A 16,434-nucleotide genomic window follows, 5' to 3' on the forward strand; every position below is an offset into this window, starting at 1 on the left:
ATTGGCCTTGGAAGGAGTGCAGCACAGATTCACCATAATTCTACCAGGGCTCCAAGGGTTAAATTACGAGGAGCAATACATAAACTAGGCTTGTATTCCCTGGAATATAGGTGGTTAAGGGGTGATTTGATTGAGATACTTAAAATTTTGAAAGGTATTCAAAGGGTAGATAGAGACTTTTTCGAGTGGTGGGGATGTCAAGGATAAAGGGATGTAACCTTAAAATCAGAGCCAGGCCATTCAGGAGAGAAGGTAGGAAACATTTCTTCATGCACAGGGTGGTAGGAGTGTGGAACTCTTTCCTACTTAAAACAGTAAAAGCTAGCTCAATTACTAATTTTGAATCTGTTGCTCTTGCCTTAAAGAAAGTTAGTTTCGGTTGAGACAACAGCTACCATTTTCCACACGAAGAGCTCGAGGCTTATAAAGCTCTAAATTAACTTGCACCTTACATCTTATATGACCCTAACTGAAATGTTATTTCTGGATCTCTTTCATCCTGATTGATACATTTTCAATGAGACCTAAACAAAGCAACAATGGAAATGTGCTACTCAATAGTGGAAAAAAACTATCTGGTGTCAAATATATGTGTCACTTTTTATAAAATAAATGTGTTGCAGACAAAGACCTTCCATTTTGGGCCATTCTCTCCTCCAGCAACACAGATATAACTTACAGCATGAGGCTGCATTTGTGCCAGAGTGTCTCCATTCACTACGAAGGGGGTAGGATATTTTTGACTCATTTGGAGCCACATACTCTGCCAAAAAAAAATCAGACTATAGCTCAGGAACACAAATCATCAGTATAAATTTATTGTACCAAAGGAAGCATTTTGCTTAAAGAGAATTCAAATAATTTACTTTTTTAAACATAAGTAATGCCAATACTTTTGCTTCTAATTTTAAAAATCAAAAATTAGTATCTTTTTTTAAATATTTAGGCTACTTGAAAAATTACTATATACTTTTATAGTTATTTAATTATGTTACCTGAACCATATGATGTTTCACTGTTACTGCCAGGTGCATTAAAGTATCCACACCAACTGCTCATGGTATTTCACGTTGAACACCTCTCTTTCCTCCCTACTTCCTAAAGAAAAGCAAGGCTATCTAACCATTTCCTGTGATAGACAAGGAAATGACTGCTCGATTCAGTGACGTTCTTTTTACCATTAACATACTGTTTGCCTTTGCTCCATGACCTTCTGGTCAATTATTCTCTGTGACCTTGTCCTATCAACACCTTCTCTTTTGTTATCACTTGCCCCACCCCCGCTTTACTTGCTTAAAACCTTTTACATTTCTAATGTCTGCCAGTTCTGATGAAGGGTCACTGACCTGAAACGGTAACTCTGCTTCTCTCTGAACAGATGCTGCCAGACCTGCTGAGTATTCCCAGCATTTCTTGTTTACGTTCTTTTTATTGTTAATCCTGGCTGTTGCGCAGAGTCATAGCATCATAGAGTCAAAAAAGGAGGCCATTCCATCCATCGTGTCCATGCCGGCTTTCTTTAGAGTATTCCAATCAGTCCCATTTCCCTGCTCTTGCGCTGCACATTTACTCCCCTCAAGTGCCCATCCAATTTCCTTTTAAAATTATTGATCGTTTTCGTTTCAACCATCTAGGCAGTGAGTTCCAGGTCGTTACCACTCATAGAATAAGAAAAGATTTTCCTCATATCCCCCCTGTATCTCTTGCCCAAAATCTTAAGTCTGTGAGTCTAGCCCTTGTACTATCAGCTAACGGGAACAGTTTTTCTTTGTCTACCTTATCTAAACCCGTCATAATCTTGTATACCGCTAACAAATCTCCTTTGCTCCAAAGGAGAACAACCCCAGCTTCTTCAACCTTACCTTGTAGCTAAAAATCCTTCATCCTTAGAACAATTCTGGTAAATCTCCTCTGCAATCTCTCAAGGACCCCCACACCCATCCTAAAGTGTGGTGACTAGAACTGGACATACTATTCTCATTACGGCCTAACCAAAGCTTTATAAAGGTGCAGCATAACTTTCCTGCTTTTGAACTCAATACCTCTATTTATGAAGCCCAAGATCCCATACGCTTTGCTAGCTACTCTCTCAATATGTCCTGCCACCTTCAAAGATCTATGCATATGAACCCCCAGGTCCCTCTGTCCCTGCACACTCTTTAGAACTGTGCCATAAGTATATGTTGTCTCCCCCTATCCCGTCTGCTAAAATGGACCCCTCACATTTCTCTGTCTTAAGTTCCATCTGCCACTTGTCTATCCATTTTGCAAGCCTATCTATGTCCTATTGTAGTCAACTGTTATCATCTTGACACCTCTAAGATTGGTATCATCAACAAACTTTGAAATTTCACTCTCTCTTCCAATATCCAAGATTGTCGCGGTCCTGTAGTTTTTTTTCAGAATATGCAGTTTGCCTTTAAGGCTTGCAAGGGATCAGTATTGCTTTAAGAACCAGCAAGCCTCAGGAGTTATAGGAAGGTGCATTTTCGTTGCCTCAGAAACAGCCATTTGGAGACTGCAATTCAAAGGGTGCATTCTCGTTACCACTGGGAGTGAGTCTCATGCAATACATCTGTTACAATTCAGTTTTGAACTGGCTTTTAGTTGAAGACAGTCTGTTCTAACAGACAGACAGAGACATACAGACACAGCTGGTGTTGGCACCTGAAGAGGTCTCAATCATTTAAACAGAAGGAATAGGATTTTAGGCTGTTTAATTATTATCTCTCAAAATTCTAAAAAAAAAGTCAAGCCAAAACAGAGATCTCTGGTAATTTAAACTGAAGAAAGGGAATTTAGACTGTGACAATCTTTTATCCCTCAAAAACTCTAAAGTCAGATTGATTCTGTTGAAAGTGTTTGCAAGTTGTTAATTGTTGAAATTTGCTGGAGAGGGAAAGCCACATTCTATGAGGACTTCAAGCAACATTGGACTGTAAATTTGCACCGACTCTAATTTTTTTCTATTTTAAGTGTTGTTTATATCTTCATAGTCTTTAGGAATTCAGTTCTTCTAATTAAAGAGTTAATTTGTTGATTTAAAGTCACCTGGTTCTGTTAGCCTCATTCAGGGAGTTAATAGACAGTACAATTTGGCTGGGTGTTTCTTTAATTGGAAAGTTTAAATGATATGTTAGCCGATCTGTGGAGCGACGGGATTGAACTAACAGTGCATTGGTCCTACCACAATCAGAATCGTATATTTTGATTGGGGGCTTTGACAGGAACAGTCGGTCGTAACAATATATATATATACAAATATATATAGTTAGCACTGACCCTTGGGCAACACCACTACCACCCTCCCAGTCTGAAAAAAAACTATTTACTACGACTCACTGTTTTCTGTCCGTAAGCCAAATTTTTATCCAAGCTGACAATGACACTCCTATTCCATAAGCCTCAATTTTGTTAACCGGCCTTTTATGTGGTACTTTGTCAAACACTTTATTATGCTGTTAGTCTAACAAATATTCAAATGCAATTAAAATACATGCACACTTCTGAAATATATAAAAAAAACTTAAATTAGAAAGGAAGCTGTGTGGTCCATTTCAAAAATGCTTAAACCTACTTTCATCTGAATGCAATATCCTGGCTAGAATTTCATAAAGCAATATAAATTTCTGCCAAAGTTATCAGCTGCACAGCTAGAATTTTCATTAGGATACTTTGTTCCTAATCACCGGAACAACTTTCAACCTGGTATATTTTATACGAAAACTATGCAAACTGTCAGCACTTAATGCAAATCCATGAAGGTTTTACACTAAATTCACTTCTGGGCAAGTCATATTTGTAACATATGTACACACACCTACAGCAACATCATAAGAATAAATAAACCAATGTTATAAACACATATATAAAGTCAAACTCATAACCTTTTGAAAGGCTTGTAGTGTACAGCAAGATGAAAGACAGAGAGCAACTCCAGCAAAATTTCAAGTGTGAGATTCTTGCCTCTCCATGCTGGACTTGCAGTGACTTGACAGCAATGTTTAGACCCACAAGCTAATGAATATCACGATGTATCAAAAACCAGAGCAGGGCAGCGATGGACTTCAGCATACATCAAAATAATGAAACTAATGACCATGTTCCCCAAAGCCAACAGCTCCATGACTGCTTTCAAGTTCTTTCCCTTTCATTTATATGACTAACGAGATCTGCTAAATGTATGTAACAATAACATCTTGCATGAAACTGAAATCTGTTTTTTTACATACTTAATTCCTTACTTTGTGGAATTTAATATGGATATGATATTTTTGCAAAGGACAAACGGTGTTTGGCAGTGGGGAATAAAAGCAAAAATAGATTAGTGACTTAGATTCACACGAAGGCTTATGTAATATATACTAATAAAAACAATATTGCACTGATGTCATCCTTCATTTCCTCTGCATATGTATTGAACTTATCTATAATTAGTCCCTTTAGCCTGCACCATTAAAATGCAAGTGGATATTTCATTTACAGTATTACAAATATGTACCTCTGATAATTATATTAAAAATTACACATTAGTCATTAAGGTTATTCATAGACATTTTAATTAATACACTAATAATTAGTTATGTAATATAAATGAAGAACTAGAAATGCAAAAGTGAAAATCAGGTTTCCAAATCTTGGACTTTTTCAATGTAATTACTTTTATATTAAATTAGAAAAGAACAGCCAAACTTGTCTTTATGTAGTTCTTTATATTGGCCGGATTTTGTGATAGGAATCACGGTGAGGCGATCCATGTTAAGTAAATCAGACAGAAATTTCTGGCATCCACACATGTGCAGCTAAACAGAGAAATCCAGAAGTTGCTGAAAAAAGGCCCATCAAATTTCCTTTTGAAATCACTGTTTGTCTCCACTTCCACTATCCTCGTAGGCAGCAAGTTCCAGGTCAATACCACTCGCCACATAAAAATGCTCTTCCTCACATCCCCTTGCATCTCTTGCCCAAAACCTTAAATTTGTGTCCCCTAGTTCTTGTACCATTAGTTAATGGGAACAGCTTTTCTTTGCCCATCTTATCGAAACCTGTCATAATCTTGTACACCTCGATCAGATCTCCTCTCAACCTCCTTTGCTCCAAAGAGCAAAGCTTCTCCAACCTAACCTTTTAGCTAAATTCCCTCATCCCTGGAACCATTCTGGTAAATCTCCTTTGCACCATCTCAAGGACCTTCACATCCATCCTAAAGTGTGGTGACTAGAACTGGACACATTACTACAATGGGGCCTAACCAGAGCATTATAAAGGTTCAGCGTAATGTCCCTGCTTTTGGACTCAATTCCTCTATTTATGAAGCCCAAGATCCCATATGCTTTGCTAACTACTCTCTCAATAAGTCCTTTAAAGATCTATGTACTTGAACCCCCAGATCCTTCTGTCCCTCCCCACTCTTTAGAATTGTGCCATTAAGTCTATATTGCCTCTCCCTATCCCTTGTGATAAAATGCTTCATCCCACACTTCTCTGTATTAAATGCTATCTGCCACTTGTCTGTCCATTCTGTTTGCCTATCTATATCCTATTGCAGTCGACTGTCTCATCCTCACTGTTTGCCACACCTCCAAGTTTGGGATTATCTGAAAATTTTGAAATGTTACTTTGTACTCCAATATCCAAGTCATTTATATATTTCAAAAAAGCAGTGGCTCCAGCACAGACCCTTCGGGAACACCACTTCTGCCATCCTCCAATCTGAAAAACTATCATTTACCATGACTCGCTGTTTTCTGTCCAGAAGCCAATGTTTTTATCCAAGTTGACAATGACCTTCCTATTCCATGAGTCTCAATTTTGTTAAGCACTCTTTTATGTGGTACTTTGCCAAATGCTTTCTTAAAATCCATATAAACAACATCCACTGCATTCGCTTGATCAACCTTTTCTGTTACTTCATCAAAAATTCACTTTGATTAGTCAAACACAATCTGCCTTTTACAAATCTGTGCTGGTTCTCCTGAATTAACTCATAACTCTCCAAGTACCTGTTGATTTTTTCCTGATTATAGTTTCGAAAACCTTACCCACCACGATGTTAAACTGACTAGCCTGTAGTTACTAGGAATGTCCTTGCACCCTTTCTTGAATAAGGGTGTCACATTTGCCAATTTCCAATCCTCTGGCACCTCCCCTGTATCCATGGGAGACTGGAAGATTATGGCAAGCCCTTCGCTATCTCCATCCACACTTCCTTTAGCAATCTGGGATGCAAGCCATCCGGACCAGGCAACTTATTCACTCTAAGCATAGCCAGCCTTTCCAGTACCTCCTGCCTATTAATTTTCACCCCATCCATTTTGTGTACTATCTCCGTTTCTACCGATATTTTGTCAGCATCCTCTTCCTCAGTAAACATCGATACAAAGCACTTATTAAATATTCTAACCTTGCCCTGCACCTCTAAGCATATGTCACCTTCTTTGTCCTTAATAGGTCCCACCCCACCTCTGACTGCCTACTTACTATTTACATGCCGGTAGAAGATTTTTGGCTTACCTTTTATGTTAACTGCTTTTCTATTCTCAAACTCTCGCTTTGGCAGCTTTATTTTCTTCTTCACTTCCTCTTTCAACTTATTGTGAACGGCATGAACTTTGGGTACTTACCCATTAGTCTACTAAAGATGCTGGGAAAAGTTTAAATTTTAACAGTGTGAAAAGTGATTATTACTGCTAAACAACTTCTCTGCCCCTGAAAATTTAATATTGCAAGTGTGGAGTCTCATTCTTTGAATAGTTAAATAGTGTTGAAGGTTTTTTAAAAAAATACTTTGTCTCTTTTATCTCTCTCAATCCCATCTGTCTTTCTAATTTTTTTTCCGCTTTCTGTACTTGATTTAAATCTAACCTATACTTTCTGTTTTATACTTTCTAGTTTACCATCTGTGTGGTTGAAGAGCCACGCTGATTCTTTCCCTGTTCGCAGATGCCACAGATTCCCTGTTAGAGGGTGCTGCACAGATCAGAGCAAGTCTGCACTCAAAAACACATGAAAACTTTGTGGCCAGTTAGCAGCGAGGTGAACGGCAGGCACCGTTGCTTCACCACTGACCACAAAATCCAAGCCATTTTTTCACTTGCCAGGCTTATTTTATCCTACTCCCGAACTAATCTCAGTTACTTACAAAAGACAGCACTGCTAAAAAAAAAAATAGGAATTGATATTAAATCCCCATGACTGAAGGGAGGAGACTGGGGACGCGGAGATGGGTGTTTAAACCTTTAAAAACATGGAACTTGTCCCCCAACCCAACATTTGTTATTGCTATCTTCCCAACTTAAATTTTGGATAAATGAGAAAAAAACTACTGAACGTCCCAGTATATTTTATGCAGAAATGAATGACCCCAAACTAACTAAAGCATTCAGTTTTCTTTCTGCTCTCTCATTTTGCTACTTGCATTCCAGCATAAAATATACTAGAGTATTAATTACAGACACTGCAGTCTACATCATCCTCAGTTATTTTGTTATATAATGTTGGCAGCTTTGACATTTGCAATCAACATTTGATGAGCAGCCCACACATCCTGGTGAGTAACATATATGAGTCACACTCCTGTTCAAATGGATGCTTCTAACTCTACTTATATTTGAGAGACAGCAACAAAACAGTGGCATGGCTAATAGCAGCAAATAGTGTTTAACAGGAGGTTTTAGGGTTAAAAAAAATTGGAAATGCTCACGAAAATGTTACTGTTAATTTGCAAAATGAAGCTACAAAGCACAGAATGAATAATATAGGTGGATATCTGATCAAAACATCCTGGGCTGAATTTTTGCGGCACCGGGGTGGTGGGCTTGGAGGTGGGGGAGGGGGGGGGGGGGGGCGGAGGGGGTGGGCAGGCGGTGCTGGGAAAATAGAGGAGAGCCACTTCACGCTGGATTCCTGAAGCATTACCACCACTGGAGAACATTCCTGGGGTGGGTGGGGAGCAGAGGCGGGCAGCCAACAGAGATGATTAAGGCGCCAACTAGAGGCTTTTTTTTTACGCTGTGCCAACATTTTGTTGTCAGCGGAGTAACCACCGCTCACCCGTTATGTGTGGAGGCCGCCATCTCAATGGAGGCGCCTTCCTGCAACAGGCCAGAGGGCCATCGGAGCCAGGGGATCTATGTCCCAAAGAGGGGACTGCAGGCCGCAAACACCTCACCAACGGCCCAAACAATTTGCCCGGAGGGATTTGCCCTCTGCTCCAAGGGGCTTAACCACTTTACCCCTCATAATTTTTAATAAAAATGCATGCCTTCGAGGGTGCCTCCATGTTGAGGTGACCTCAAGGTCCCCAACCTGCCTCAGCAGTGCCCATCTCTCCCGATGGGGATGCCCAGGCTCCAGAGACCTGGGTCCTCCAATTGGACCGGCAGCATTGGGAGTGCATCTGCTGTCCTTAATTGGATGGCAAGCAAGAAGGTGGTCAATTAGGAGGCACCTCTGGGAAGACTGTGCCAGAGTGTACACTTCTGGCATTTGGTCCTGACTTTGGGGTCCTGAAGCCCACGGGAAAATCCAACCCCTTAACTCTCTCTACTGCTTCATGAGGCTTATTAATTTATTTTTATTAGCATTTCACCATTGCATAATCTTAGCTCTCTCAGCACAAATGTTCAGGAGCAGTTCAGTGATCTAAACATGTAAATAATTCAATTGTAGCAGATACTTTATAAAATTGTTAGAATATTGTTCTTCTGTAGACAAGAGTCAGGAAATTTAGGAAGAAAATACATTTAGAACAGTTTAAAAAAATTTTTGTTTCAGCTGCCCAATTCTATATATTTCTATTGTGCTCCCTTTTTCAGAAAAACTAGCAGATATCCAGTGATGGTGCACCATGGGAAGTGAAGACACAGTATTTAGGTCCAAAAGGTTGGAAGATGGTGTAATAACTGCACTTAGGTAAGGAACAGAGAAGGAGCAACAGAGGACGATGAAGAGATGTGTGACACTGAGTCAGTGCCCATTTTTTTTTGCAGTGGGGATGAGGAGGAGATGGGGAGAGGGAAAAGGAGAGAAGGTGGGTGGGAAAGAGAGAAGTGAGGAGGAGAGGAAGTGGAAGAGAAGAGGAGGTGGGGAAAGAGTGCATAAAATGATAAATGGGTCAAATTTGCTCTAAGTAGAGGGGGATGGGGCCCAAATGGATCACCATGGGGGAAGGGGACAAAAAAGCATTTTTCTTTTACAGGAGTTAAGTTTTCAGCTCAGGGTCAGGAAGGTGGTGAGTTGCTTCTGGGTAAGAGATATCGGTTGTTTTTCAGTGGAGAGGAGGGGGAGACACTTGTTTTTCATTAGGTAGGACTGAGTTACTGCTTATGGGAATGTGAGGGGGGAAGTAACTGTTCTAAGTTTATTCTAAATGGGTGGCGGGGGCATGGAGCAATCTTCAGTTCAGCAGACATTAAGGATTTTTTTTGCAGAAGAGAAGGCCGAGTTTATGCTCAGTGGTGAGGGATGCAGAAAGGTCAAGTTTGTCCTCAACGTTGGATGGGGAAGAAACTGAAATTACCTCCAGTTAAAGGTTGGTTACCTGACCCGACCCCGACTATACCCAACTACCTGTGTTGGGTTCGGATTGGGTCCGGTCGAAATTCTGAGTCCAGCATTCGGGCTCAGGTCGGGTCGGGCTAGACACTGCTTCTGGGAAGTCACGGGATCAGGCTTACCCATGATTCCCCACAACTCCAGCTGCAGGAATAGCCTGCTGCCAGAACAGATGAAGGAGATTTGTGTTGGGTCGGGCACGAAAAAAATTTAAGGGCTCGGGCTCGGGTTGGGTTCAGGTTGGCTGTTGTCGGGTCAGGCCCGGGACAGGTTTTAATTTTATACCCGAGCTAGGTTTTATCTCCAGTACAGGTTGGGACCAATCTTGTGCAGTTCAAGTGCTAACCTGCATCTTTAAACTGTCTTTCTGCCGATAAACCATTGCTCACTGTGGATTGGCATTATATCATGTCAAGCAGATGTCTAAAGCAAAATATATTTCTTAAAAAATATAGTCTCACTTTAACAGCCGAAATGAAAGTATAATAGCTGTTGGTATCTCTCAATCGCAGAATGGTTACAGTACAGTCTCATGGCATCAGGTCTAACATGGGCAAGGAAACCTCCTGCTGATTACCACCTACCACCGCACCCCCACCCCCTCCCACCACCCTGCAGCTGATGAATCAGCACTCCTCAATGTTGAACACAACTTAGAGAAAGCACTGAGGGTGGCAAGGGCACAGTATATACTCTGGTTGGAGACATGGGTTCAAATCCCACCACTTCAATATCCATCACCAAGGGTGGCTCAGTAGCACCACTACTGACCAATCTGGCCATGTCCTGAAGTACATAGCTGCTACACTGGGCTTGTGGTAGGTGGTGAGGGAACCAACAAGAGGGAAAAAACCTACTTGACCTCATACTCACCAAGCTACCTGTCGTAGATGCATCTGTCCATGACAGTATTGATAAGAGTGGCCACCGCACAGTCCTTGTGGAGATGAAGTCCCGTCTTCACAGTGAGCATACCCTGCTTCATGTTGTGTGGCAGTAAATGGGATAGATTTCGAACAGATCTAGCAGCTCAAAACTGGGCATTCATGAGGTGCTGTGGGCCATTAGCAGCAGCAGAATAGTATTTAACCGCAATCTGTATCCCCATGGTCTAGTATATCCCTCATTCCACCATTACCATCAAGTCAAGGGATCCAACCTGGTTCAATGAAAAGTGCAAGAGAGCATGCCAGGAGCAGCACCAGGCATACCTAAAAATGAGGTGCCAACCTGATGAAGCTACAGCACAGGAAAACTTGCATGCTTAACAGCAGAAGCAGCATGCGATAGACAGAGCTAAGCAATCCCACAACCAACGGATCAGATCAAAGCTCTGCAGTCCTGCCACAGCCAGTCATGATTTTAGGTGACAATTAACAACTAACAGGAAGAGGAGGCTCCATGAATATCCCCATCCTCAATGATGGGGAGCCCAGCACATCAGTACAAAAGACAATGCTGAAGCATTTGCAACCATCTTCAGCCAGAAGTGCCGTGTGGATGATCCATCTTAGCCTCCTCCAGAGGGCTCCAGCATCGTAGATGCTCGTCTTCAGCCAATTCGATTCACTCCACATAATACCAAGTAATGGCTGGAGGCACTGGATACTGAAAAGACTATGGGCCCTGACAATATCCCGACAATAGTACTGAAGACTTATGCTCCAGAACTAGCCAAGCCCTGAGCACAGCTGTAAACACTGGCATCTACCCAACAATGGCATTCAATGGCATTACCATCACTGAATCACCCACTATCAACATCCTGGGGTGTACCATTGACCAGAAACTGAACTGGACCAGCCACATAAATACTCTGGCTACAAGAGCAGATTAGAGACTGGGAATTCTGAGGCAGAAACACACCTCCTGACTCCCCAAAACCTGTCCACCATCTACAAGGCACAAGTCAGGAGTCTGATGGAATACTCTCTACTTGCCTGAATGAGTGCAGCCCACAACACTCAAGAAGGGGCGCAGTGGTTAGCACTGCAGCCTCACAGCTCCAGGGACCCGGATTCAATTCTGGGTACTGCCGGTGTGGAGTTTGCAAGTTCTCCCTGTGACCGCGTGGGTTTTCGCCGGGTGCTCCGGTTTCCTCCCACCGCCAAAGACTTGCAGGTGATGGGTAAATTGGCCATTGTAAATTGCCCCAAGTGTAGGTAGGTGGTAGGGAATATGGGATTACTGTCGGGTTAGTATAAATGGGTGGTTCTTGGTCGGCACAGACTCGGTGGGCCGAAGGGCCTGTTTCAGTGCTGTATCTCTAAATAAATAAAAGATCAATATCATCCAGGACGAAGCAGCCTGCTTGATTAGCACCCCATCCACTACCTTCAATATTCACTCCCTCCAACATTGATGCACATTGACAGCAGTGCATACCATATACAAGATACACTGCATCATCTCACCAAGGCTCCTTCGACAGCACCTTCCAAACCGGCAATCTCTACCACCTAGAAGGACAAGGGCAGCAGGAAGTTCCCCTCCAAGCCACACACCAACCTGACTTGGAACTATATCACCATTCCTTCACTGTTGTTGGGTCAAAATCCTGGAACTCTCTTCCTAACAGCACCATGGGTGTACCCATACCAGATGGATTGCAGCAGTTCAAGAAGGCGGCTCACCACAACCTGCTCAAAGGAAATTAGGGATGGGCAACAAATGCTAGCCTTGCCAGCGATGCCCACATCCCATGAAAGAATGAAAAAAATTCCCTGTAGGCCTGCAATTTTTTTTTCTCTTCAGATTCTCTTTTGAAAGCCACAATTAAATCGGCCTCCACCACACTCTGAGGCAGTGAATTCCAGATCCTAACCACTTGATGCATAAAAACGTTTTTCCTCATGTCGGCTCTTTTTTTTTTGTTGATCACCTTAAATCGATGTCTGCTGGTTCTCAAACCATCCACCAATGGGAACAGTTTCTCCCTCTCTACTCTGTCCAGATCCCTCATGATTTTGAAGACCTCTATCAAATCTCCTCTCCACTTTCTCTTCTCTTAGGAGAACTGCCTCAGCTTGCCAATTTATCCATGCAACCAAAGCCTCTCATCCCTGGAAACATGCTTGTGAATCTTTTCTTCACTCTCTCCGATGTCCTCACATCTTTCCTAAAAGGTTTTGCCTAGAATTGGGTACAATACTCTAGCCCTACCTAGATTGCTCCAAATTTCTTCAGGCCAACAACTTTGGCAGATGAAAACTGGTCCAATTCTTCACATACTTTATCTCAATTTAGAAGGCAACCAAATCGTCCATGTGTATAAAGACTTTTACTCGGACTCCCCTCCAAACACCAGTGCAAGTGACCAGTGTGAATAGCTTCATGATTAATTTAAAATACTTGAATGTCTATTGTGATGGAGTCTGCGCTTTGCAAGACCTGTAGAGGAGTATGCACAAGCTTGTTGTCTGAACAGATGACTTATTGAATGTTGTTTGGTGCACTGACTCTGGTTTCAAAACTTTTTTTTGAGACAGTCCGTAACCAAAATTGAAACTAAGAACTTCAGGGTTCTGGGGAGACAGAACTGGTTGGAACTAGATAAAACAGACTCAGAGCCATTCAAGCTCAGATCACAAGATTGTAGTGTGTGCAGGCAAGCTGAAAAGAGTGGAAGCTGAATCCAGGAGCTGGCCATCGGAAATTATGAGTGGCTGCAGCAGTTTCAGCTACTTAAGATAATACTGGTGGATCCATGCCATCAAGACTGTCGTTAGCAGAACTGAGGAGGTTCTGGAGTAGTGTCCCATTTTTTTGGTGAACACTGTACCTGTGGAGTTCGGGATTGAAGGGCAATTGCTGTTGGATGAGAACCGGTGACTGCATTTTGGAAGACGAGTTCTGGAAATCTTCCTGAGGACGTTCAGAGCTTTGAAGGACATTGTGAGACCTACCCTTGTTGTATTCAATAGTTAATCTGTAATTTGTAATATATATATATATATATATCTATATATATATGTATTGACTTTGATTTGTCTGTTAATTCATGTTTAATTTATGTTGATTTTGGTTTGAAATTGTTTAAAGTAAAAGTTATAAAAGTGAAATCTTGTTCATTTGGTTTCTCTATTGGGGTCGTTCAGTTAATTTGGTTCTTTTGGTTTGTTGACCTCCAAGGGGATCATAACAAAGTGATGCCTTTTACATTGAAAAGACTGCCAAATGCTCCACACAGTGATTTGCTTTTGGAATTCAATGACTGTTGTTAACATAGACAAGCAGAATCAATGCAGGGGCTTGACAGTGCTCTCATACTGTGACATAAGAACAGCATTACCAATACCTTCTCCGTTTCTGCTCTCCTAGATTTTTTGTACCAGCTTTCATTTACTTCTTCATTCCTACTCCTTCAACTTCACTGTTTCGTTCTTTATTTCTGCTTCCCTATTTATTTGCGTACCCTCACAACTTCTCTCTATCTTTCTTTGATTTCCTCTCCTGTTTCACTGTCCCATAATCTCCCATTTCTGGCCCCCTGCAGCTCTGTGATCTGAAGGCTACTTATCAGATCTCTAGCAGACACCATTCCATTAGAGTCCTGAGTTTTACATTAATTCTAGTAGAAATGACCAAGAACTGTTGAAGTCAATCCTGATAAGTTGCATTTTTTCTCAAGAGTGTCATGATTCTGTCTTTTTTTTTCTCTTCGGGAAATATGTGGCGTGTCATTAAGACAGCAAAAGATCAGTACTGCTTTAAGAACAAGCAGGCCTCAGGAGTTATCGAGAAGGTGCATTCTCATTGCCTTGGATGCAGCCACTTGGACTGAGCATCGAGAGATACATTTGTTACAATTTAATTTTGAACTGGCTTATTGTGCAAACAGTCTGTTCTAACAGAGCAGACAGACAGACAGCTGTGTGTTAGTACCTGAAAGAAGAGCTCTCAGCCCATTTTCAACTAAAGAAAGAGAATTTAGTCTGTTTATTAATTATTCTCTTTCAAAATTCAAAAAAAGTCAAGCCAAAACAGAGATCTCTGATAATTTAAACTGAAGGAAGGGAAGTTAGACTGTGACAATCTTTTATCCCTCAAAAACTCGAAAGTTAGATTGATTCTATTGAAAGTGTTTGCAAGTTGTTAATTGTTGAAATTCATCGCTGGAGACGGAAAGCATCACTTACTGCTGGAATTAGACTACTGTTGAAGAACCTTTTTCTCCCCATCAGACGGCTGTGAGGACTTCAAGCAACCTTGGCCTTTTTCACCTCCAGTAGGAGCGTAAATTTGCAAGGACTCTAATTTTTTTCTATTTTAAATGTTGTTTATATTTTAGTAGTGTTTAAGAATTTAGTTTTTCGAATTAAACAGTAATTTATTGATTTAAAGACACCTGGTTTGGTTAGGCTCATTCAGGGGTTAATAGATGCTACAATTTAATTGGGCCTTTCTTTAATTTGCAAAGTTTAAAATGATCTGTGGAAGGACAGGATTGAATTAACTGTGCGTTTCTCCCACCACAATCAGAATCGTATATTTTGATTGGGGCTTTGACTGGAGCAGTCAGTCCTAACAAGAGGTACAAGCAGCTTTCTAGTCAGTTATTATTCTGCATCACTTGCAGCTTTTACAAATACAGCAACACACCAGCCTCCCTATTTTAAATAGCAATACTTAACAGGGCACCCTCTAAACAAAGTACCCTACAAACCACAGAGTTTTAGAACAGATACCCTCAAGCCTAGAACCCACATCAGAAAACAACACTCCAGAATCAATGAGCAGGAGCATGCAATGATTCCCACGTCTTCTCAGTTTCTTAATAAAATTATGTTCCCCATCCCACTTCCCATAATAGTGTAACAGAACAAAACCTAATTTCTTTTTAAAGCAGCATTGCAGACCAAATGGGGGTGGGTGGGGGGGGGGCGGGAGGGGCATGTGCAGCGTACAGAGAACACAAAAGAAACACAAGTATGAGGAGGAGAACTTATTCATCTGGTGGGTTTATTGGGTTCTATCAGAAGCTATACAATTCAACTCGCCTCCAAATTGGCTTTTAATATATGCCATATAAACCAATTAATATCTATTTCCTCTTCTTCATATTTGCAAATCTTGGCAATTTCCAGTTTTTTTTCTCTCCTACATTCAGATAGGCAGGCTGCTGTGTAATGCTAACCATTGATTGTATTAAGCCATGCTGAAACAGAGGTCCTCAACTTTGTAAATAACAAGCTTAATCACTATAAACAAGCATCAATAAAATGATGATAAAATCAGGTATGAAATAAAATGAATCAGAAAACATGTAGACATAACAATGAAAACAGTTGGAAGTATTTACTTTGATCACAATTGCACTTACCATTCACAGACTTCTACTGACCCTGGTAATGGCTCAAAAAAACCCACTGGTACTGCAGTTCAGTGAGATACCCACTTCTCTTCAGACAGAACTGAGACAGGAGCAGTCAACAGGAAAAGTATCACATATATGCGCTGAAAATTGCTTGTATATTCATTGAAAGTTACACATTAGAGATTTTTTAAAAAACCTACCTCAGATCTCCAGTTCTGAAACATGAAGGATCTTGTTTAACTACATTTAGAACCGAGTATTTTGCATGTTACTAGTCCTAATATTTCACATGCGACAAACCCAGACATGGTGTTAACTGGCCTTTTTGTTATTCTAGTTACAATTAAAGAACGCCAAGTTTGTGTCGGGACCTGTTTAGAGAATCAGTAACCACACAGCTGAGTCGTTACTTTGTTGGCAACAAGTACAATAAGACTCTCTCATTCTTACACGTCCAAGCCTGAATAAAAAGCTCATAAAACTCTTCAATGCAGTCATAATCTCTTCAGGAGGATTAAATCTCAAGATTTCCGGACACTTTGCTGTAATACCGAGCAGGAATG

The 16,434-nt window shown here is 41.1% G+C and overlaps 1 protein-coding gene across 11 annotated transcripts in view; it reads right to left on the reverse strand.

The window, feature by feature from the left end:
* Positions 1-16,434, reverse strand: part of asxl2 (ASXL transcriptional regulator 2) — a 444,313-nt gene that overhangs the window by 274,452 nt on the left and 153,427 nt on the right. The window contains exon 1 of one of the 11 annotated variants that reach the window (XM_068024063.1): positions 15,878-15,948. The exons of the other annotated variants lie outside the window; for them this stretch is intronic. The gene's annotated coding sequence lies outside the window, so the exon portion shown is untranslated. Of the gene's footprint in view, positions 1-15,877; positions 15,949-16,434 lie in introns of those variants that run through there. 11 annotated transcript variants of the gene reach the window in all.

The sequence above is a fragment of the Heterodontus francisci genome, chromosome 3 (assembly GCF_036365525.1).
Source record: "Heterodontus francisci isolate sHetFra1 chromosome 3, sHetFra1.hap1, whole genome shotgun sequence".
Taxonomy (NCBI): domain Eukaryota; kingdom Metazoa; phylum Chordata; class Chondrichthyes; order Heterodontiformes; family Heterodontidae; genus Heterodontus; species Heterodontus francisci.